Source organism: Microchirus variegatus, assembly GCF_963457635.1.
Source record: "Microchirus variegatus genome assembly, chromosome: 5".
Taxonomy (NCBI): Eukaryota; Metazoa; Chordata; class Actinopteri; order Pleuronectiformes; family Soleidae; genus Microchirus; species Microchirus variegatus.
The window spans coordinates 27,182,143-27,202,176 of NC_139806.1; the positions used below are offsets into that span (position 1 = coordinate 27,182,143).

At 39.9% G+C, this 20,034-nt stretch overlaps 1 protein-coding gene across 1 annotated transcript in view; it reads left to right on the forward strand.

Annotated features, from left to right (window-relative positions):
* cadm1a (cell adhesion molecule 1a) overlaps positions 1-20,034 on the forward strand; it is a gene marked incomplete at both ends in the record, with an annotated part of 408,015 nt that overhangs the window by 264,230 nt on the left and 123,751 nt on the right. The window lies entirely within an intron of this gene.

Consider the following 20,034-nt stretch of genomic DNA (forward strand, 5'->3'; position numbering starts at 1 on the left):
GTCATTCACTTGTGCTCTGAATGTTTCTGGCTGCAGCGGCGTCCTGGTTTACACTACAGTTAGCCACAAAGTGCTGAGACGGGACGCAATGATCTGAAGAGTTTTATTCAAAGCGGCATTTTCAGAAGGCAATGGAAGAGGTTTCTTTTATTGTGTATGTTTAACTCCTTAGATCTAATGGTGCATTTAAAAAAATGTGAAGCCAATAATATCCATGTTCTATTACTCGTGTGGGGTTTGACTGTTTAGACGAAGCACGACTATACAACATCTGCAATTATACCTCCATTCTCTTCTGTGAAAGAGGCAAATAGGGAAGGAGTGTTTCCTTTCTGCCAGGAGTTCATGTTTTTCTCGTTGTAGTGATGCAGATTACAATAATTGTATATGTAATATTATTGCATTCAAAAACTGCTTTGTGATTGGTGTATATATAAGTATATATAAGTGCTGCGCACAATAACAGCATCAAAGTTAAAGCATGACGCGTTTCCATGACGACTGAACCGAAATAGACAAATTGTTAAAATGAGTCTCTAAAGTAACTCACAGTTCGACTCCAGTTCAACTATTGGTGCGGTAACGCCGCTAAAGGAGCTAACGCAGCTCACGGAGCTAACTGGTAAACGGTGATGCCGTTAATGGCGTTACAGGCGTTAACGGTGTCAACGTTAAATACTAGCGCCCCACCCTCTACGTGTACTTTAGGTAAGGTACGCCATATAGTTATATTTCCGGCAGCCTGTTCATAAGCATTAGCCAGATGCATTTTGAGAAGGAGAATGTTCACCAAGAAAGCAAAGAAAGGCATCCTTTCTGGTTTGTGAAGGCCACCGTAGTTGCCACGATACCGTCTGTCAATCACACTGTTGTCATATCTGCCAAGATTGATATCTATTTACCTCTAAATGGCAAAAAATACTCAAGAGAATTGACATGAGACCTCAAACTCACGATTGAGACCATGGACTCCTCAGGAAACTGTTTAGCTGAAGCTGAAAAGCTGAAAGCTGCCTTCCATTTTGTCCGAGTTTTACTCAAAAACAAGCAAATGAAAAATGGAATGTTTAAGAATACGCTGTTTGTGAGTAAATTTAGAAAAATCCTTACAAAGAAGGGGAGGATGATATGCTGTTAATCAAGCCATGCTGCCTTCACCCATCCCCCCCCCTTCCCTGTCTCTTCACTACCAAGCCTTTTAATCCAATTAGCAGGGCCTGTGACAGTTATTTATATGTACATGAATTAGAATTGAACAGCAAGACATCCTCCCATGGGGCTGATTGGACGGAGCCCAGTCCTTCACAGGCATGTTCTCAGTCTCAAACCTCTGCTGCTGCTGGTGGTCCCTGCTGCTGATTGCCAACAAAGCAAGCAACGGCAAACTCTCACCAGCGCAGAGTGTCCTTCATCTCATTTGATCTTAATTTGAAAACTAAACCAGCACACACCCCTCATCTGCACCATCAATCCCAGGGAAATATTGGACTGATTTGAATTGGGACACTCTAATAAGCAGCCGTCTCAGTGTCCAGGTTCATTGTCGAGTCTTGTTTTCGCGTTCGCATTCTATTGTGTTGCGCTGACATGGCGCCAAATGAGCGAGCGAGCTGCCAAATCAGGCTCTCTTACCCTTTTGAACTGTTTGCCAGTGATGCAGTACTTCAGAGAGGTGGAGAATCACAATATTGGCAGCGTAACCTTTACTGGTTTTGAAATTAAATTGGTTTTAAATTCATTTTTTAGAAAAGGTTTAGATTCATTATTGACCTGCATTATGTATTGTCTCCAAAGTCACGTTTGTAAATCACAGGTAATTATGAGGCATTCACATGATTTTCATGGGTTTAATAGAAATCAGCTCCAGCAATGCTTGCGTGCCATGTGTTTTCTGAACGTACAATAAATAAACCCGGAATATAAAAAGTAACTGTGTAGATATAGAAGCAGCACAACCAAACAGAGATTCCAAAACAGCAGCAGCAACAACAAAAAAGCTTTCTTTCTAAGGTTGTATTTATTTCAAGACTGTGCGGCTGAAGTCAGGTTTGAAAGGGAATCTGAGCGCGACACCTCCAGGTATGAAGTAAAAAGAGGATTTACAGTTATTAATACACAAAAGCAACACGGAAGGTAGAAGAAAACAGCAGTGAGATATCGGCTCATAGCCCATAGTTTCTCCAGAGAGTGATGAAGGGAGATCTCTTCCTCATTTGATGTTTAAACAATCGCCATGGTGGAAAAAAAATTACTTGATATCTAATCAAATAACAAAAAGACGCGTTTCTGAAACAGAGCGATTAAAACGTGGCTTTGGGCAGTTGATGTAAGATTAATCACTTACATGACCCCAAAAGAGAAAAGAGTCGTGAAAAGGTCAGCTGATAGTTTTCTGACCTCCCTATAGCATGAATCGGCTGCAGCTCGGTCCGTACTGTACGTGTTCACGTGGGAGGAGATCTGCGACTGTGCGTGTACTAAAAAAATTCACATCATTATCATCTGCATCAAACATTCAGCGAGCCCTCAGGCCCTCTGTGGAAGCTTCTGCATTTGTTATGTTTCTCTATTCATTTATTCATACCCCCCCCCCCCCCCTTTTTTAAATGTTCACATACATGTGCCGGTTTATGACCAACAGGCACGATTTAATGCACTCTACTGTAAATATATTCTTATTATTAGCATCATCATTATCATTATTGGTAGTATTCCCCGAGCTGCTCTTAGCCTGAAACCTTCGATAAGACTCCATTCCTGGGCAGCTGCAGAGGGAAGGCTTGATATTTCTACTAGTTGTGTTATGATGAGGTTTATTATTGCATACAGAGTGTGTGCTCATACTTTGTCCACACAAATAAAGTGCATTATGATTCAAAAGGAAGGAAATATCCTGCACTGGAAACACAAAAAAAGTAAATATCGTACAAGCTACTCAAGTGAAATAAAACTTAAAATTCAAACTGATATATGAGGACAACTATATGAGAGAGCAACAACAACAACAACATGGCAGATGATGATGATAACAGGAACAAAAGAGTTGGAAATGCTGACCCAACTATTATCTTGCTAGGTTTACTTTGAGGAGCTGAAAGGTCATCAACCAAATTGCTTGTTTCATAAGGAATTAGATTATACTTACTTATGTTAATTCAAATTGTAAGATACCAAGTTATTTATAGTCAACTTAATGAAACTTGAAAATATTAGTTTGAAATGATTTTTACATGCTTATCATCTATTTTCTTTCACATGGCTTATTTGTGTGCAGACATACTCTACGTATTACTAGTGTGTAAATTGTGGATGGGATAGTGAAAAGTAAGAAAATATATTCCGAAACCATCCATAAAACCTTAAAATGACATAATTACTGCCCTAAACTCAGTTGGAGCACTACGTTTTCAAATTGCTTGTTGTTTTGTTATCAGCCAAATTGATTAAAATACATTAAAAGGTTGCGCAGGAGTAAAAACTCAAGGTTTGACGCACAAAAGTGGTATCAGGGTGATGATAACGGCTTCATGGTCTGGATATGGCGCAAAAAGACCATGGTTGATAAACTGCATCAGAATAAAGAGGGATGGTGAATCTTTTGCGTCAAATACTTCATGTAAGCTGACGTTACCTCAGAGGAAATACACAATTATATTATATTATATTCCATGTCATTTAGCTGATGCTTTTATCCAAAGCGACTTACATTGATCAATTAACACATCTGAGAAAGGCAAGTAGCATTAAGGGCCTTGCCTAAGGGCCCACACTGGATACTGGCTGACCTGCCCTGACTGGGAATTGAACCCCAGCCCTCCACACCAAGGTATGTGGACTGCGATACCAGCAACAATAATAATACTCGGTTGCCTTTTCAGCATTGGAACAAGCCTGTTTTCTTCTTTTTCGTCATTGGACTCGGTGTTTCCTGAGCAGACGTGTGACTATAGACTAAGTCTTTTCTCCCCCGTGTTTGTTCTCTCTGCCAATCAATACAATGGGAGACATGAGCGTATGAGAAGGGCTGAAGGACGCCGCAGTTAAACACGAGGAGTCTTATCCGTGTGTGCACAGGCAGGCTCTTTAAATACATGCATTTATGTGTGTGTGTGTGTGTGCGCGGCCGCACTCGGACACACGCGTGCAAGAGCGCAGCTCCGATTAATGGCTAAATCAATCACACGTATACACTGTTTGCCTGTCATCCTGTGTGCCTCTCTTTTCATAACACAGGTTCAATTTCCCAAGCTGCTGAAGCTCAATCAGCGTTTCCTCAGACGATGTGTTCGGCAAGGTCATCTCTCGCTGCACTCGCACAAAAAAATACCCCACCGCGGGATGTGTCTTTCTTATTGCAATGCCAATAGTCCCCCAGTCCAGTGCATCGCAATCGACATTTTTCAATACGCGGTTCCTATCGATGCGGCTCGTTCATCAAAAACACCTTTTTCTTCTTCTTTCTGCTCACTCTGGCACCTGTTGTCTGAGACTTGCTCAACCTATTGCTCCTGTTGAGATTTTTATTTTTCTCCGAAATTGCGCTTATTTTTGAGACGGTTAACGTGCATAAAAACTCTTGAAATTTGGCACGGAGGTCGGGTCTTTGAAAAATGCGATAGTGAAATAGGGCACAAACCTGTTCTTTGGCGAGTTTGGTGAGTTCGTCAGGCTTACTCAAAGGATTATTTTGGGGAATTTTTGACGCAAAAAAAGCGCCCAAATTTGCGTTAAATGCACAATTTTTTTGTTTTTTTCTAAGTCCCACATAGTTGTTCGGATTTTAACCAAACTTGGTGCTATAGTATTTCTCATGATTCCAAACAAATTTCCAACGTACTTCCATTAGCTCCTCCCACCCAGAAGTCAGCCATTTGGGAAAAACTACTAGAATAACTAAAACTAAATAATAACAAAAAAATAACACAAAAAAAATAACTAGATCATTTTTTTATTTTTCTTCGATATTGCCGTAATTAACGTGGGTTAACGTGCATAAAAACTCTTGAAATTTGGCACGGAGGTCGGGTCTGTGAAAAATGCGATAGTGAAATAGGGTGCTAACCAGTTCGTTGGCCCAGGGCTCTATAGCGCCCCCAGAGGTCAGGTCAGGATCAGAAAAAAGTCGTCAGATTGTAACAAAATTTGGTGAGTTTGTCAGGTTTACTTGAGGGATTCTTGTGGAATTCTTCTGGAATTTTTAAATGCAAAATGTTGGAATTTTGTCTATTTCGTCTAAGTTGCACATGGTTGTTCCGATTTTACCAAACTTGGTGCTTTAGTAGGTCTCATAATTCCATCAAATTTCCAATGTACTTCCATTAGCTCTGCCCCCACCCAGAAGTGAGCCATTTTGGAATAACAAAAGTCTACGCATTTGAACAAACCTAGCATGTTTGAGCTAGCCGCGCCAAACCCGGTCAATGATTAAGTAAATAATTAAAAGCTGTCAAAGGATTTTCTCTACGTCAAAAGGCGTGGCCTCAGCGCTCCGACAAAGTTGACGTTAAAATGACTTTACAATTCCGCTTTTGAAAGCTTTCATGTAAACAGACCTACATGAAATTTATGTTGCGTGAGGCGAGGGCCTTGTCATGACTGTGAGTCCTATGAGCGGTCCTAGTTTGAATTGTAATTAAAATAAATCATCAAAAACTGTGAGTGTGGCAGGGGAATCTGGTCACGGGGGCTAATTGAGCAGAGAGAGAGTCAGTTTTTGGTCCCTGCGAAACTTCTAACCCCCTTTTGCGACAAGAGGCAGAGTGAAGAGAGATAATGAAATGACAAGGAGGGAACGGCACACCATTAAAATGTTACGACTGAAATGACAGTTCGGGGAGCGGAGAGGTCGGAGTCTCTGCTCCGAGGCGCCGCGCAAACCTTGGCAGAGAGCTTTCATTTAAGAACCTCCGTCTGCTCAGAGTGAACCAAACAAGACACAATTATCAACTTTGTATTTGTGGTGTTATTCTGTCTTAAAATACTTCCTAATGACACATTTCTTTCTCTCGTTATTTCTTTAAGTTAATGGTGGTGCATTCAAATGTGTGTGAACGTATTCCTCAGACGAGATGAGCGTTTTAATCAGTCAACGCTGTTGTCCTCGTCCTAAATTGGGTGCAGCGTTAGATAAAAGTTGATTAATTATGTCTGAACGAATCACTTCCTGTGCGCAGCTCTGGGAACGTCGTTGGGTGACACGAGAACAGACTTCGCCACACTGAGGAACACAGAGCTGATTAAGCCTTAATCAGCGCTGCGTGAACTCATTTAGCGCCGGCTTTAACGTCATTTATGTTGAAAAGTTGCACACTGCAGCTTTATTTTATTTATTTTATTTTTTATTTTTTTTAAATCAGGAGTTTTATAGTTTTTTCTCTTTTTACACATTGATGTATTTGGTTTTTTCTGGCTCTAGGGGGCCTGTATTCACGCTGGTGGAACGTGGGCGCTGTGGTTAACACTGGTGCCTCACAGCAAGAAAGTTCTTAGTTCCAATCCCAGTGGAGCAGGGGCCTTTCTGTGTGGAGTTTTTTTTTTTTTTTTACTTTTATTATAGATAAAAGCAGTTCACTGAATTACCAGATTGCTAAATCTTGCCAAGTTACTTTGATTTTGTGGATTTTCGGAACGACCAGTGACACAGAGCAACCGTTCTAAAACCAGTGTACTTAGGTTTCCACTGCAGACATTGTCCTTTTGCTTGTGTAAAGCAAAAATAAAATTCCAGCACTCAAGTTGAAGAAAAAAAAATAGTACCTTGTTTAAAATGTACTCAGAGTACAAGTTACTTAGTTACTTTTTTAACAAGGTTCTTTCTTGTGTCGTGCAAAAAAAAGACAACGGGACACAAATTTCACATGAATTGTTTTTTATTAAAGGCAAAACTTTAGATATTAAAGTGCTGATAAATTAAAATAGGTAAACACCAGGGCTAAAAAATTAACTAATCAATATCACAATTTTCTGTAATTACTTGCAAAAATGAACCTGAAGCTTAAAACGGATATTTATGTATTCGTATACAATCATGGAATGATTGTAGAATCATTATTTATCATTATTTAAATTCAAGGACTGTTTTAATGGCTTTCTTTAAACTTTAAACTAAACGAGTGAAGAACAGTACTTCCAAAAAATGCATACTTAAGTAAAAAAAGTAACATTACAAACTGTTAAAATGACCCTATAAAGTACACAAAAACCCTACTCAATTACAAAAATGTGAGTTAATGTAATTCCACCTTTTGTAATATATAGGATTATGCTAAAGTCTGTATTATTATGATTATTAGATGGTAGCAGTGGTTGACACAATATCATATATATATACATATATATATAATTATCTAAAACACTACAACATTAATAGAGTTTGCAGGTGAAAAACGGCAATTTAATCGGCGCGCCTTTTGAAGCCGGCATTACAAGTTAACCTTTATCTCAGATAATGTTTGTTTAAGTGCACGTCTTCAAGGAAACATGATTCACTGTCCCTTTTTTCTTGTGCATAGAATAACCTCATCTACAGATAAAGAGATTCACTGCTCGTCGTCCTCATTACCAGATTACTGGGTGTTGCTGGGTTAAGTCCCCCCCCCCAAATCCACCCTGTCTTTATTTATGCTTGTACATTTGCATGCATATAAGAAGTTGAACCCCTGGAATATTATTCACGACAACATCCAGTGCCACTTCAGATGCTGACACCGTCTTAATGCGAGTTTCAAACCCTCTGGGTTCCTTGGGCTTCCTGCTTTACAGGCGGAACTTGGTTACTAAATCTAATGAACTTTGACCCCAGACACGTCTCGATCATTAAGGAGAACGGCACAGCTGTGACACCTGTTTTCTTTTCCTCGTCTTTCCCCCCTTTTCTTTTCTAATTAATCTATCATAACGCTCGTTTCTGCTTAAAGTAATTATCTTTGACTTTTTCCCCGGATAAATAGATTTAGTCGTGCAGATCACGATCATCACCTGAGGAGAAAAACAAATCACTTAACTCAGATTTAGCCATATGTGGGAAGGTAAATTGACAGTTATGACCTGTGTCAGCTGCTGCCGGAAGACGCTGTGGAAGCAAAACACCGGTGACCAGCTTTACATCACCACGCAGTGACATTCAAATTGGGAGGAAAATGTCACATGGACTGAGGCGGCGGCGACGCAGCGTAAAATGCTGTTTGTGTTTTTGATGAATTAAATACAAACGCGGCCCCAAGCTGTTGTAACATCAGATAAACACTGAAGTTGATTAATCGTGTCTGAAAGCAAAGCAGGTTCAACTGATGTCGATCAATGCCTGTGATTACAGTTTGACTGTACTGAACCAACTGTTCACTCTTTGATTAAAACAAACAAGTAGCATTTTGTCATTTCTGACTGAAAAGTAAGTCAGAAAGTTTCGTCAAAGTTTTGGTTAGCTATAGGTACGGAAGAGTACGGAGCCCCCGAAGTGACATGAAAGAAAAAAAAAAAGACGACAAAAAAAAAACGAAATCTAAACACGAGATCTCGGGATTCCAATATTTATTTTTTTTAATCATTTTTTGGAATCTCGAGATCTCGGGTGTAGATTGAATTTTTTTTTTTTCGTCATTCTTTTTTTTGGGAACTCAAGATCTCGACTTTGAAACTTGAGATCTCGGGTTTCCAAAACATTTTGAAAAAAAAAAAATCTAATTTTTTTGGGGGGGGAGACTTGAGATCTCGACTTTGAAACTCGAGATTTCAATATTTTTTCGTCTTTTTTTTTTTTCTCATGTCACTTTGGGGGCTCCGTAGAAGAGGATTAGAGCCACACAGGGAAAAAATATTTGAGTTCTCAGACTCATAATTCTGACTTTATTTACAGAGTTTAAACTCAGAATTCTGAGAATAGTCAGAATTCTGAGTTTATAGTCAGAACTCTAATATTTTTTTCCTGTTTGGCCCTAAATCCTCTTCCCTAATACAAGATTCTTCATTGTGTTAGATAAAGTGAGACCTTGTAGTAATTTATAGGAAACTACTTTTTACTGTAAAACCCTTTTTACACTGGTAAAAAAAAACATCTACTGACCTCCACTAACAATTGGCTTTTATCTGCAATGGGAACGACGGGTGGAATCAGCGTTATCTCCCAGAGAAATCTGTGTCTATTAGGGGTTTTATCACCTGCACTTCTTTCTCCAGTGATGTAAACAAAACTCTCTTTTGGCAAATGCACCGTTTCTCTTCTCCTGCTGCTTTATTTTGGCAATCTAGATGCTGAGTTTACACCTATTTTGTGCGACGTTATAGCACGCCGTTATCTTGAGATTCATCCAGTCCCTGCAGAGTTTTGGACGAGGGGCTGAAATAAAAGTTTGAAGAGTGTGACATTGTTACTTCTCGATACGGTGCAAAATAAGCAGAAACTTCTTCTCTGTCAATAGGAAAAGTCAGTCATCTCAGCTGTGTTTGGTGATTGTAAAATTGTCATCCTCGTATTTATTGCAAACACAGAATGAAGAGAAAGCAAGACTTCTTTTTAAATATGTGGATAAAACTTTTCTAAAGTTCAATTCCCAAGTATTACCCAATCTCCAGGACATAAATCAATGTGATGTCTCCCTCAGTGTTTCTCTGACCACTTCTGTTTCTCTGTGTCCAGCGCAGTTGTGGCTTCGCCGTCTACTTTCATGAGCTATTTGTTCCCTAATGAAAGAAACTGGAACTAGAGCAAAGAAGCCCCCAAGAGAAACACAGGTTTTTAGTAAATGTACTTATAGAACAAGAGTGTAGCAAACAGAACTTGTCGTGATGGAGTATTGACTCTTTTCTCACAGCCGCCTGCCAGGAACCAGAAAACCCATCCAGCATCATCACAGTGTTCCTGTTTCCTTCTGCGTTTACTCTCCGGCTGCGTTTGACATCAATATTAGCACTGAATTAATTGATTACATTACATGTCACGTGAGAAACCACAAAGAAGGTGCCCACTCTGCGCTGCCGCTGTATGCACAGAAACGCTCCCTCGGTCAGGTCTGATATAATTTTCATATGAAGGACGCAGCAAACGATGTTGTGATTTCTGGTCACAAAAACCCAACAGTTTTGTATTCCTGGAAGAGATGAATAGAATTGTTTATTTTGGTCTAAAGTGAAGTTGTATACTCGTAACGTTCATGTTACATCATGACGTTTTTTTATGGACGTTTTCCAAAAGGTTTTTGTGTATGTTTTTTGTTTTTTTTAAACCGAGCCGTGAGTCAAAAACCGAAGTTCGAACCAAATCGTGGGTTTGGTGAGTCGTGACACCCCTAATGATTAACAAGTATAGTAATTTATTTACATTTTTTGACATCTGTACCATGGGCCAATAAACTACATGATCATCCTTAAAGGTGCATTATGTAATAAATCTAACTGGCCATAAAAGCCTCCTAATATGAACCAGAGACTCAGGAATAATGTTCATATAACAAACTGAACTCACCAACAACAACAGTACAGACAAAATATTTGCATTAAAAAACATATTTTGCAGACTGCAAATCATGTTTATGTTTTGAAATCATGTTTTGGCATGTGGCGCCACCTACCGTCGTCTACCAATCATTGCAGTCAGTAGAGTCTCAGCTGCCGAGCAACCACGGGTTGCCAGTTACGTCAGAAAACGAAACCTAAAAGACCTTAGTATTTTGAATTTGAATGTAGTAACCGTTTTTGGCCACATTCTTACATATGGCACCTTTAAAAGAAAAGAAAGTTATTAATATATTCCGACAAAAATTCAAGTGAAAATATAGCCCCTTGTTATATATACAGTATTCTTGGAGAGTTTTCTTTGAAAGACACCTTTGTCATCTGTTTGTGGCCTCAGGAGAGTAAACCTGCTTCATTCAGCATGTGTGAGGAAAATAATATCCCCCCCCCCCCCCTCTCTCTCAGCTTCCTCGTGCTCCTTTGCAGGAGCCTGACTCGACATAATGTCCACGAGCGTTGCCTCACATTTAAAATGGCTGAGTCAGGACGGCACACAGTCACCGTTTTCCCCACCTGCGCTTTCTGTTTTCGAGGCGACCACGGCTGCGATGTTGTCCAGTAAACAGGGAGGCAGATTACGTTTGTTTTTGGGTTCACTATAATGTCACGATAAGAAGATGCAGTTGCTTGGTAACATACCAATTTATATCTAATGTTTGCTTTTCTAGTCTTGGTGACCACTTCTATCTAACATCTATGTACTTAGCTTTTTTTTAATGGCGTATTTGTCTGCCACAGACAAACATTAGAGCCCTGAAAAGTGAAAACACTTGACCTTCCCATTGATAGATGACCCACTCTATACCAATGAGCTACCACTGCCCCCAAAATGAAGAACGCCAATCACTGAACCCTTAATGCTGAGTGCTTAAAGGAGACACTAATGAATGTGGATTTGATGGAGGACAACAGGGAGCTGCAGGACCTCTTACTTCCCCTCCTCGTGGCTCTAATTCCCCCTCCTTCATTGCCCAATTCGACCTCACTAATGGTTCTACGCTTACTTTTGTTCTGGCGGGGGGGGGGGAAGCAGACGCTTCTCCTCCACCCTTCACCTTCCTCACCTTCTCCCACTGTCTCTCCTCCCTGAGAGATATTTCCAAATGAGTGAGCCCAGACCACAGCTGCCTCTCTGACGCATTAATCACTTGGTTGCCACCACCCCTCCCCTCCTTCCCTCCTACATACACACACACACACACGCTTGGTGGATAACCTGGTTTGACTCACGTAAGCGAAGGCACGCGCCGCCGTTGTCGTGCAGCACGAACACGTGTCACCACGCACGTTGATATGTGGGGAACACACCGGTGTGATGCACACATCCTCAAACACATCCACCCACCACTTATGTGACTCTTTATACAACACCGACTCCCTCCCTTCCTTCATCCATCCTCGGCTCCCACATGACCCTCCATTTTCCTCATCATTAGCGTCACCAACCAGCATCCATGTTCCCTCCCTGCCTGCCTGCCTCCCTTCTTCGTCACTTCTCTGTTTACTTCTTGATTTGAGGGAGGAAGGAAATGGAAAAAGGGGGAGCTGTGCCTGCGTCTTGCTTGGATGTTAATTTATAGGAAATCATATGTAAAAACCATGCACAGGGTTTATGTAACGGCGCCGTAGGAGACGTATGGAGGATGTCACATTATCCTCACAGGCTGCATGCAATAAAAATAATCTCTCTTTTGCCAGAAACAAATCAGAAAATGTATATAATTTGAATTTTCACTTAAAGGAATTACTTTACAGTATAAACGAGGGAGCGTAACAGACAACAACAATGGAGATTGTTGCGTAATCATTTATCATATTAATATTACATTATATTTCTTTGACGGCAGTTGTTTGAACTTCTATCATAGATATGGGTATATGTACATATACACATACATACATATATACATATATATAAATATATATACACAAATGTGTATATATATATATATGTATGTATGCATATATGTATATATGTATGTATGTGTATATGTACATATATATTTATGTATGTATGTGTATGTATGTGTATATGTATGTATGTGTATATGTATATATATATATGTATATATGTATATATATATATATATATGTATATGTACAATGTATGTATGTGTATATGTACATATATATATGTATGTGTATACGTATATATATATATGTATGTATGTGTATACGTATATATATGTATGTATGTATGTGTATACATATGCATATACATATACATATACATATACATATACATAAACATTACATAATGGTATTATTTCCACAAATATATATAAATCCAAAGAGCGATTTCATGTGTTTTCGCCATCTAGTGGCACCGGTTATTATTGCAGACGTGAGTCACAGTAGTTACACAAAAACAATGTTATAAAAATTGTGATCACAGCAATATAAAAAACAACAACAGCATAGAACATAAGCATTTTATTATTCTGTTACTGCTGCTCCTAAAAATCCTCCACTTTTACATTTGTGTTGTTAATTTACTCGTAATTGTTCATATTTACTTTGCTTTCATTAGGCTCAGCGGTGAGATAAAGGTGTTTTTGTGCAGCAGCGGCAGCAGCGGCACAAAAGCTACTTACACGCTCGCTGCAAGCATGTAACCCCCCCCCCCCCCCCCCCCACAAAGCTCTTCACACACCGTTCTTACATAATGTGTCACAAATCCACTGTTCCGCCAAAGCACCAGTGGGAGAGGTATGGAGTGACTGTGTGAGAGTGTGTGTGTGTGGTACAGGGAGAGAGAGGGGTTACAGGAGTGAAGCAGTGGAAAACTATTAGTACAGTGGAGTATGGTGGTTCTCTGACTGTTTTCTCATTGACTGAGTAAAACAAAAGGAGTCAGTTTTATGTACAACTGCTCTACTTTCGTTTGGATGTATACAGTACACTTATTTTCAGATAAATTGTGGTAATTTCTTCTTTTTATTTCCTGCATCGTACTTTGAGAAAGGTTAATTGACACAGATCCATCATGGGACTAATAAAGGCCTATCTTATGTGACCCTAGCTTAGCTTATCTTAGCTTATCTTATTTCAGCTTAGCTTAGGTTTTAAATCTGTTGTAAGCATTAGGGTATTAACCGATTCTTCATGGTTGCCCCCGGTACCGGGTTGTTTTTACGCATTGCACAGGGAGCATCCATTTACAGCGAGTTATCATATATTTTTTTTTAATTCTTTTTTCAAAACGCGTTCTTTTTAGACCTGTAGTGACATGTAAATTAAATAGTTTTTTAATATTTTGGTACCTAAGAAATCTCAAATGGCACAGATGGTGCCAAGCTGTGCCAAAAGAGAGAACGCCTAGACATCTCTTTACTAAAACCTCTGTAATTTCACTCTGCTTCATTTCAACAGCATCAGACTTTGCACAGCTCATGTCCACATGTTGTTACATGACCTCCATGTGTTTTTAAGCGCCTGCTGCATATTTTAAAGGTGATATTTGCTTTAAAATTAGGCGAGAGAAAAAAATCCTTCTGTTATGCTGTGTTCCATGTACATTTACTCTGACACAGTGGCATCTACAGTGAAACTTGTGTTATTTTGATACCAAGAAGAATCCACATAGAGCTTGTAACTGCAGAGATTTACTCTATTTAGTTTGGGCATGTCATTTTCGAGCAGGGACTCCAAAAAGAGGGTCAGGGAAGAAGTGCTTAATATTGGTCACTCAGCATCTATTTGAGAGACGGCTGCAATTAACGATTATTTTTACTATTTATTACTCTGTCTATGAATTTCCTTGATTCATCAATGAGTTATTTTTGGTCCATAAAATATAAAAAAAGTGTTGCGAGATGTTGATTGGTTTTTCCCAAATCTAGAAATAAGATAAGATAAGATAGTCCTTTATTTGTCCAGCAGAGAGGAAATTTACAGCCGCAAAGACAGTAAAGATAAAGATGATAAATAATAAACATGCCTTTTCAAAAAAGAAAATTCAATGTATAATATATTAAGCATAAGACTATATAAAAAAGAGTTAAAATAGAATGTATAATGTACATTATAGACAGTTTCCAGAATATATTCAATATGGACTAGATATTTACAATATAAATGAGAATGTTCTCAAATGACAAACCGGAATTATAAATTTTTTTATGTATTTCTTTATCATATGAAGAAAAGAAACCAAAACAAGCTGACACATCTGAGAACGATCAAAATAGTTGATGATTCATTCGTCGATGAATTGTTTCAGTGTTACTTATGTCGCAGACTGGATCTAAAATTGGGAATAGCCTCGAGATTCATGATTTGACAGTCTATGAGTTGTGTTTCTCCATAGAACAATTCGAGGTACAGTATAGGACTTTGTATCCATCGACTTTATTGCAATTCAAGTTTGCACTTTGTAGTTTGAGTTCAGAAACTGTGTGAAATGTTTTGCTCCACTTCTTAGGTTTTCCCTTCACTGTCTTTGTGTGTGTGTGGGGGGGGTTCGTGTCTCAAGGTTCTGTGTGTTTCTTTGACGCTTGAAAGGCAAATTTTCAAATCAGCCATTCAGTCAGATGCATTATCTTACATCGGACTGAATCTCAGAGGGGGTTTCTGCTATCACCAGATTTAGCTTTGGTCTATTATGTATCGCGCGGGTTGAATAATGTAACGTGAGACTCGGAGGAAGGATGTTGGCACTGCATAATGCTTCCAGTGGTTGATATTTATATTGCTTATGTAAAAAAAAAAAGAAGGGCTCTCTGAAGGGGCTTGACGTGTATAATTAGTTACAGTGGAGTCTGGCAACGTGTCGTTTGTTATGTCGGCTCCTTGCAAGATCAAAACCTAAAGGTATTTGTCAAAGTGTGGTGAGGTATGGAAGCATACTGACACCACAGGGAGGGGAAAACTGTAATTTTATTTGATATATATATCTTTCAAAAGACTCTACAATGTTATTGGTATTTCTGCAACGCGGGAAAATCAGAGTCAATGTGAAAGATATTCTGTGTGAAAGTAACTCTTGGCGTTCAGATTAATTGATTTCTTTCAGGATAATGACTTTTGAAATAGGAAAAAAAAAAAGATATTGCAGCTGTTCAAAGTCGGGTCCTGAAACAAAACAGATTTGCAGTAATCTCACAGTGCATCTTTATATGTGACGCCCACCGAGGCGCCATAAAAACCACCCCTCCCGTTTGCCCACATTCGTATAAAAGACGCACAAAACATCGGTGACGGAACAACACAAATCACCTTATAGTTCACACACAGCTGAGTTTGTGGGTCTTTAAACAACAAGCTGTACAGACGTGGAATGAAAAACAGAATATATGATGTGCTGGTTTATTTAGATCTAATGTCATCTCTTTAGACTATGTCTGGATCTTTTTCTCTTATTAAGGGGGGGGGGGACTTCTGATGCTAACTGAAGACAGCATCGGTTCTCCAACACCCATAGAAGGCAAGGGTCAGGGGAGGGATATTACACACTGTGCCTTTAACAGTTTCAGGCTAAAACTCAACAATTAAAGGTGCATTATGTAATTAATCTAAATCAACTGGCCATAAAATCCTCCTAATATGTCACAGAGACTCAGGAATAATGTTCATATAACAAACTGAACTCACCAACAACAACAGTACAGACAAAATATTTGCATAAAAAAAAATATTTTGCAGACTGCAAATCATGTTTATGTTTTGAAATCATGTTTTTGCATGTGGCGCCACCTACCGCCATCTACCAATCATTGCAGTAAGTAGAGTTTCAGCTGCCGAGCAACCACCGGTTGCCAGTTACGTCAGAAAACGAAACCTAAAAGACCTCGGTATTTTGAATTTGGATGAATTCGAACCGTTTTTTGGCCACATTCTTACATATGGCACCTTTAACTTTTAAAAAAAACTCACCACTCCTGTTTACTACACTTTTACCAGTATACAGTGGACTGGATCTCTCGGTGGAGTCTGATCTCTATACTGCCCAGCAGTATCATCTCTCATAAATTCCGTCTGTCATATCTTTTGAACTTCTCTGAAAAGTCAGAGCCAGCACACAGATTAACTGAACTGCCTCCTTCAAATCCTCACCAAGAGGGATTCCGCTGTTTGAAGTGGTCAGGCCAAACAAGGATCCTGACCTTTTCTTGGCTGCCTCTGGCTGTCAGTCGTCTGTGCTCAGACAGCATTCACACAGCCGGCAGCTCGACTCGGGGGCTGCTCTCTTCACACAGACTATGGTGGAAAACACTGAGAGGATATGCATATGCTGTCAAAATGCAACGTCACAGGTTTCAACTCTCCTCCTGTGACTTGATTTTAATACATTAACGCCTCGTTTTCTCAGTTTTTGGTCCCACGCTTGTAATTTGAGATTTAGAGCCAAATATAGGTTGCAGAGTGTGTGTTTGCGCTGCTACAAACTGCTACGTTTCACCAAAGTTCCTTAATTAGCACATTTGCATGCGATAAGGAAAGGAAGCGTACAGTCGACTGTAATCCTGTGGAGTTTGACTCCCCGTAGCTCCAGGTTCTTTTAGGAGACGCGATTGTTGAGCTCCCAACCTTCGCTCCCACCTCCGCGGGATCGAGCTTCCCTGCACCTCTGCCACCGAGTTTGTGCACTTTGCCCCTCTTCCTTTCATGGGCAGCCTCTGGCAGATCTTCCAGCTGGAGTCCACAGCACCTTGTCTGGCCTTAATGTGGCGCTGCAGATCTCCCTTGGGGAGTGGACGTTGCCTTCCCAGATCAACCTCCATATGCCATTCTGCCTCTGCTGGGGTAAGATGCTGGTCTCTTGTTGGTGTGTGGAGGACCCTTCCCCCTCCCCTGTTTAAGGAAGTGGATGGATGCCCTCCTGTTGTCCCTCCTCCACCACTTCGGCCAACTTCTCGAGCACCTGCCGTCAAATCAAATCTCCAAGAAATAGTTCTAGAGCAGCACAGTTCACCGCATGTACGCTAACCCGGTAGCCTAGAAGCCGCTACACTGTTTCCTACCTTGTGTTCCAGCCTGATTCATATGTGTCTGTAATTTGAGTCCAACCCTGTCAGGGCCGTTTCTAGCTGTTTGGGGGCCCTATGCGAGATACTATTTGGGGGCCCCTATTTTTCAAACTTGAGGTAGAGATTCCTAACTTTTTCATATATTCTGTGATGATGCAGCAGGTAACAAGGTAGCATAACAAGGTGGCATAACATAAAACAGTTTTAACCCACGATTCAAAAACAGTAAAAGATAAATAACTAAACTTACTTCTAAATAAATAATTTTGCCTGATTACCCAACGAACACTTACATGCTTTGCAAATATATGCATAATGAATGCATGCAATACATGCAAATAAAGACAGGTACTTTTAATTCTCAAAAAGTATAATATAATATGAGTCTGAACTTGCAGCTTGGGGGCCCCCTGGTGGCTGCGGGGCCCTATGCAGCTGCATAGTCCACATATAGCAAGAAACGGCTCTGAACCCTGTTGATCGACGCATGAATAATCATCTATTTTGTGTATTTTGTCTTTCATTTTACTGCATTTTTTTAGGAGGCAATGTTGGGGCCTAACTTTGAAGCTTGTCTGTAGTTTGTCGTCAAACACTGCAGAGTATAATCTGTGCCTAATATGATAAAAACAAATAATATAAAAAAAGAAATCCCTCCCCTGCAGGTACAGTAATAATGCTCTACTCATACAACGTATACTCCTTTCAGTAAACACTGAGACGTACAATCGGAAATGCTCAGGGAAAACATGCAATCACGCAGGACTGACTGCAATCACACACTTGCAAATACACACCTAGACACACACACACACACACACACACGAAACGGAGGGGGGAAAAAATGAGAAAATGATTGCATGCTGCTCACTAAGCGTGCACTCAGACTTTCATGTTTCTCAAAATGTCAGAGAGAAATTAATATCTTTCAACCGGTTGTGGCGATCACACTGCCGAGAGCGATGTGACACACACACACACACACACACACACACACATACACAACGTACAGACTGTACAAGATGACTGTATGTTAAATTATGTTAGGACAAGGTATGAATAAATGCATGGTTAACAATTGGTCCAATAAAAAAAAAAAACAGTGCAGAGGCTAATAATTCCACAGGGAGAGGTGAGATATGAAAAAAAACAGAGGTAAACTGACAAAGTGATGTTTGGATGATCCATCTCAGCGTTTAAGTGGTTTGTGGAAGAAAATCAACAAACAGCCTCATCTATGGAGTCCGTGTATCCATGACAACGTCCGTTCATAGTTAAATATCTGTATGACGAGTCTTTGGTGGCTCAACTGCATATATGCACATGCCTCACCTCAGAGTGAAGAGAATAGACACACAGAAGCAAAGCGGCTGATGGAGCAGGCAAATGGAACATGGCACTTCCCCTGCTCGCCTCTCAGTCTTAGCGAGTTTGAGCCCCCGGGGCTAGCTTTGTACAGTGAAGGGTGCAGTGTCATTGTCTGACAACTTTAATCTGAGATTGACTGCTTCGACATGTCTGACATGGAATGGCGGAAAGGGATGAAATCTCGTCCTCTTCCATCGCCATGGGCCAAATGTGTTAGTGACCAGTTAGAGAGCTGCGAATACGAGGAGGTGCATGACACCGCATGGAAATGATCAGACATGCGTTGACAAATGGAGCCATGAATACCATATATCTTGGGCAGCGCGGGGGTGTAGTGGTTTATAATGAAGGGTTTGGGTCTAGGGCCAGGGAATTTGAACGATTCTGTAAATTGCCTGTAGGTGTAAGTGTTTTTTTTTCAGCTGTGTGACAATCTATAGTCATCTCCCCAGTATGTACTCTACACCTTGAAAAAGGTGATGTAGCTAATGGATGGATACTTGTATTTGCCATTCAATGACATTCCCTTGCATGTGTTATTTTCAAAATAAAAGACAAAAAAAATACATTTTAAAGCCATTTTCAGCAGACAATTATGACATCAAAAGTCTAAAATTTATAGTTTAAAGTCAGACTAAATATTGGGAATTTATGAGAAACCATAAACAAACACCATTGCCAATTTATTTTCTTAAAAATCCCAAGCAATCTTATATTTCAGGTGTTTAAAGAGAAGCTGTATGAGGAACTGACATTCAGTCGTGACAAAGCGTGTGTGTGTGCGCCCCCTACTGGCTCTGTTCACCTAAAACAAGTGTAACACATAATAATAATTCGATTTTCAGATTTTAGCCGCCCAAGAAAAAGGTTTACTGGAGAAAATATATGCAAGTCCATGATATTTTGAGAATAAATTCAGTTCTTGAGCTGAACATTTGCAACAGGAAATTAAAGTTTGTGTTGTTCTGCGACTTTGTTGTTTGTTTTATAACTACAAATGCACCTTTTTTTTGGGGGGGTGGAATTCACAGTTATTAGCTGCAAATCCAGCACAGGGATAAGTGGCATCTGACAGCGATCCAGGTGAGGTGTTTCCAAGTAGTGACAACTTAATTTTCTGTTCGTCAGGACAGCTTAGAACAGGAATGAAAGGGAAGCTAAATGGAACTCTGCCATCATTAATTAGATT